Consider the following 6,199-nt stretch of genomic DNA (forward strand, 5'->3'; position numbering starts at 1 on the left):
TACATCTCTGTGTTTATGATTATATATGTAATTTTTTGTGTTCATGTTTAAGTTTGGATCAACTGCGCCCTTTGGAAAAGCTAAGTCTTCCTTTGAGTGCACTCCTTCGACTCGAAGAAGTGCAACCTCCTTGAGCGCATAAGTGCACCCCGAAGGCCTTAAGCCCCACCGTTAAACATTCCACCATGTGCCATGCACCCTCTTGACCTTTGAGTGCATGAGCTCACTCCGAAGGCACAAATATTCATCCTTCAATCTCCAGACTTGCGCCATGTTCCCTCTTTGGTCTCATGAGCGCATGTCGAAGCCTTGAAGCCTCCTCCCTTCAATGTTGAAGCCTTGCAAAGTGCACCCTTGCGCCCAGAAGCCCTCCTTGCTTTTTCCAAGCACAATGTGAAGGCATGAACAAAAAATCTACATAAAACATGTTAGAATAGGAGATTTTCAGGTTTATGGTTGCTTGTCATGAGTGATTGTAGTTACAGGTACTCTAGAAACAATGTGGCAAGCATGCATGAGGAATATCGGGAAAAGGAGGCATCTAAGGGAAGCAAAAAGAAAAATAACACATTGAAAAATTGATGATTAAAGCACCCTGAAGACTCCATAAGATTGAAGATCCTAAGGAGGGTGAAGAACATCAACAACCCAGAGATGCATGTAGAACAAAACACAAGTGGCAGCCATGTCACCCATTGAAGAAGTCCATGTCATCAATCACTATAACTCCCAGACATCACTATAACTCCCAGACATCCAAGAGTCATGTATGACAAAGTAGCCACGGAAGTCCAAAAGACATGTAATACCAAGAGTCATATGTAATTCCAAAAGTCATTTGGAAGTCCAATGGTTGTAGAAGTCTAAAGGTCATTAGAAGTTGGAAAGACAAGAGTCATGAGGATACAAAAGGTCATGCCTCAAGTTATGAAAAGATCTTCATTTTTCATGTAAAGGAATTTTAACCTTGGCTTCTCCCATAGGCATTAAAGAGATATAGTTAGTACTTTTGGGGAGCAAGTAGTGGCTCTAACACTCCACTATTGGAGTTAGTGATGTTCATTGTACTTATGTATATTGGAACATTTTCTTAATACTTGAAGCCTTTTAGGCCAACACATTTTCATACATGGATTGTGTATGTTTTAAGGCTACTCTTTGAATGTTTATGATTCATGTTTGATTTCACATGTACTAGAGTAATTGAAGTATTTTGGTGACTCGGTTCTTATTGGAAATGTGTTGTAATGATTTAACAATAATGGTGTTTATGTGAACTATTTCACTTGATGTTCAACGATTCTTTCTCATATACGTGTGTGTCTCCATTAGGGTAGTACTATTACTTCTCTTTTAGAGGTTCACTTTATTTCCCCTTCGCAGTGAAAGAACCATGATACATTTTCAATCGAACACTCACAAGGCACACTCTCTTGTTCATTCGGAAGCACACATGTGCTTCTCTCATGCCAACCATTAAATCCAAGGCATATATTTAAATAAACGGCAGTCGGGTCGTATTATGGATGGGACTCTTACACCAAATGGTGTGAGGTCTAATTGGGACCTCATATTAGGGAGATCCCCTGTACGTTGGCGGTATCTAGAATCGTCAACAGGAGGATAATCCAGCACTAGTTACCACCTTCTCAACAAAAAACATATTACCAAACCATAATATTGATCATATTCATAAGAATACACCTAATTTAATCTACTTTGGTGATCATTTCTTCTTGTATCCTGACCTCTTTACGGATCGAAGTACATCTAGTGATGACTTGGTTGAACCTTCTGTTGAAACTTTTCCTCCACTTAGTACACACTTTTTTGAGGATCATACTATTTGTGAGAAGATTTATTTTCCCATTAAGATTAATCTTAACTCTCTTTCTTACCCTTTTACTTATGTCGTTGATACAAATAAATCATATGAGTTGCAAGAGAGGGAGGTTTTATATGATAAATATTTTGATGATGTCATAAAATCACCTTTATCACAAAGTGACTTAGATCTAGACCTATCAATGGCTTGTTCTTGTATTCTTTTTCTTCCTCCTATAAATAAACATGGCTTTACATGCGCTCATGCACTGGACCATCAAGTTTCCAACGATATTCACCACGATAATCTTAAGGAATCCAACTTTGAATGTATTTCATCTCCTATTATTAAAATCGATTCCCACTATGTAAATAAGTCATGGTTTTAAATTTATCCTACTAACTTTCATGAACTTAGTTTAGGTAATCTTGATACTAACACTTTGTAGTAGGCTTCAACATCCCAATCAAGGCTACCATCCTCTCCTTGGAATCTTCTTCAAGAACTAATTATTATTCATCCTTACTTTTATGATCCTTTTGAGGTATACTTGGATAAATAATTCCAAGAGAATACTCTTGTGCATAAGTTGTTTTCTTTTAATTTGGTAAATATAGATGTACATAATTATGTTCTTGTTTCATGTAGCTATATTCTGACACATGTTATATATTTGATTGCAAGAATAGTGTTGATGGAGTGGCTCCACTGGAAATATGCTTATACTTAGTTGGTTTTATCCTCCTTGGGACTATATCAAAGTTGAATAATTTCTCCAACAAACCCATGGTAGTGGGTCATTAACCTCAACTTCTGCAAGGCTTATAACATCGATCATTTTTCCCCTTGATAGAAGTCTCAACTTCCATGCTAAACCATAAATCAACACATAATTCCATAGAAAGATTTATGCTTAGGGAAAAGATAGTTCATAAAAATCTATCAAGCTCACTCCTTGTTCATTTTATTTCCCCTCTAATCAAAGTGAGGCTTATATCAAGGAGTGATAGGAAAATCCATACTAATTTTTCAATTTTATTTAGCCTTTTGAGTTTCATGTTTCTCAAAAGTTATTTGTTTCAAATTTGAAAAGATATAGGAGTTTTTCGTCATTTTTGTCTATGTGTTGACTATTCTTTGTTTTAATGGGAGTTTTTTATCCATAAATTTATGTCGATATTCCACTGGACAGTTCTTCACAACAGATATGATAATATTATATTAAAAATATGAGATTATACACTATTACAATTTTATTTAACTTCTAGATCTGTAGATCTTAAGTGCATGCATGTAAAAGTAAATTATGCAGAAAATAAGAGAATGAAAAAATAAGCTCACACACATATAAGACACAAGATATGCTCTTTGGGAAACCCTTTTGGGAGAAAAGCCAGCTGGAAGGTGAGGTCGCTTCGCTCTCTTTCTCTGTCTGGAAGTATGGTTGCAGGTACAAAGAAGTAATGCCTGTGGCCCATGGGATGCTATAGTGCACATATACTCTCTATGTGCTCTTCCTCCTATCTCTCTTGGCTATGTTTTCTCATTTATGGAACAAATGTTCTCGAAAGAATGGAATGCCTCTTCCTCCTAGTGGCCCGGTTATAACACAACTTGATAGCCTACTAGTGGTTAAGTTTGTCTACATCAACTCTTAACTAGAGTTACAAAATAGACTCTTTTGGAGTCTTCTACATCAAAAAAATGATGCTAGCCCCTTTTCCATGAATAATTGGGGTTGACGCGACATCCTCTCGAACTATAGGTATGAAAACAGGAAGGTCAACTTCTGAGTGGCATAACTTTTGCATACAAACTCTGATTGATGTGATTCTTGCGCCACTGGACATCTTTCTATGTGTAGAAAAACATGAAAAGGTGTTACACTTTAGCGACAAAGTTTTACCCCCAAAAAACGTCATTTGATGCCTCAAAATGCTCCCGGAAGGTTTCAGACCTCATTTCGCCAAACTGGGTCCCACTGGTAAAAATGACCCCGTCAGCTGATTCCTCCACTTTTTCCACTCCAAATGCATCAGGATGGATGAAAAACAATATAATGATCCAATTCGGATCACACCTCCCCATTTTGGTAGGCTTTTGGTCCCCAAAATATTTTACTTGATGAGGTGAGGAAATGTTTCCTCCACCTTCTCTTTGGTGTACCATTTAGCTTTGCTTGGAAGTTGTCCCTTCAACCCAATCTGCCATAGGTCATGTTGTCCCTATCTTGTATTTTTGGACCTGTTCTACAAAACTATATCTTTTGTCAAATCTTCCTGAGCATGTGGTGCCAAATCCCCCACAGAATGTAGGACCTGTTCCTCTTCCTGATCTAGCATGGAAGGCTCATAGAGTTTCAATTCTCTACATTTACAACTGAGTAAATGTGCATATATGGTAGTAAACTGAGTCGATAGGTGTTATCACCCACCCTTTCCAGTATCTCAAAGGGACCATATCGTAGAGACTTTATTTTCTTACTAGGCCCCTGCAGCCTCTCCTTGTTCAACTGTAGCCATACTCTGTCTCCTACCTCGAATGATTTCTCTATTTTGTGTTGATCATGTCTAGCCTTATACTTCTCTGACAACTTTTGAATTGTTTCCTATACCTATATATGGATCTGCCTTATCTTCTCTATAAATTTTTCAACCCTCAAAGCATCTCCTGTAAGGTCTAACAATGTAAACTTTGAAACGGGAACTGATACTGTTACCTGTTTCGTATAGGTAGCAAAAAAATGACCCGATTTTCAAAAGTGGTGATGCAGAATACACATGTTTTTTTAGAACATGGTTTTTGGAACTTTAATTTTTTTCATGTGCATTAAGTTTTAGAATGGTAGTGATTTTCATGCTGATTTTAAAAAGGGAGTATTCTGCATCACACCCTTTTTTTAAAAGACCTATTTTTTGACTTTAAATTTTCTAGTGTGTGAAATGTAAAAAATTATTTTCTAAATTTGATAGTTTTTGAAGTGGTCATTTTATTCATATTTTCTTGTTCTCTATCTTGATTTTTTTTTTTTAGTGGGGTTTTTATTGTTTTGCGTTTTTAAATTAGAAAGTCGATAGTTTGAATTTTAGGTAATCTACATATTTATAATTCCTTAATTAATTTTTCAATCCACATGAAATAATTGTTTCTAAAAAACAACATTTTTTAACAATGGACATAAAAATAACCATTTTTAACATAAATATAACAAAAAAAACTAAACGTTTTGATAATTTTTTGCTAGAATTAACATGTCAAAATCACAATTTTTATACAAAAATATTAACTAAAAATGGTCAAATAATAGTTTTTTTTATGAATTTCATGTCAAAAAAATAATAATAACTACTTTTTTTTCAAAAAATAATAATTAACTTAAAAATCAATGCGAAAATAACAATTGTGCTCTTTCTTTCTTTCACATACCAGACTCTTGATGGAAATTTCACCTCTTTTGAACTTTTCCAATTTAAGATTAGCTTCTTATCACTTAAAGCACTTGAAATATTTGTAGGCATGAGCTCAGGTGGAGTTCGTTCACCAATGTTTTTTGAAGATACACCTTTAAGACTCTTTGGTCCAGAAAGATTCACAGAAATTTTCCTTGATGCCATTTTCCTAAAAAAAACACATAAATTAGTAAATAAAAAAACATATTAACTTAAATTAACAACAAAAATATACCATAAATTTTTTATTTGTATAATCAGAATTGCCCAGCCACCTCTAATGGGCAGGCGGGTCGATGGGCGAGCGGGAGGTCAGGTGAGGGATAATGAGGCTAAGTGCACAATTAGGCAAGTATGGGTGAGCCCCTACCCATGCGCCCCCCACAACCCCCTGACGACTACATTGAAGCCCCAGCCCCATTAACTTATTCCTCTCACGAGAGATCTCTTGTCTGGATTCACTACACATTAATAATTAAAGTAACACGCTTGATCCAATCTCTGAAAATGATGATGATGAAAAATCCCTCGATATGATTACCAAGTTATTGTACTCCCTGCATCCATCAAATCTGTGTTTTCTCTTTGTTTCGCTCGCCAACTCTGTATTTCTTCATGGTCCATCCTTTGCATGCCACACTAGATGTTTGTTTTCAGCTGAATTTTCTGTTTGAACGAAGCTTCCTAAGCTTGCCCCCCTCCCCGGCCCCCCTCCCCTTCCCTCACCCTACCCCCTACCGTCCCCCCACACTCCCGCGCCCCATCCCCCCTCGCCCCCCACCCCCCTTCATCCCCCCAAACCCCCGCCCCCCCCCATCCCCCCAAACCCCCTACACCCCCAACCCCTCCCCGCGGCTGCCCCTCGCCACTGCGCCCACCCCTCCACCCCCCGCCCAACTGTACCCTTCCGCAGCCCCCACCCCCC

The sequence above is a fragment of the Pinus tabuliformis genome, chromosome 5_2, assembly GCF_031772625.1.
Source record: "Pinus tabuliformis cultivar Carrire ecotype Pingquan chromosome 5_2, CPIR1, whole genome shotgun sequence".
Taxonomy (NCBI): domain Eukaryota; kingdom Viridiplantae; phylum Streptophyta; class Pinopsida; order Pinales; family Pinaceae; genus Pinus; species Pinus tabuliformis.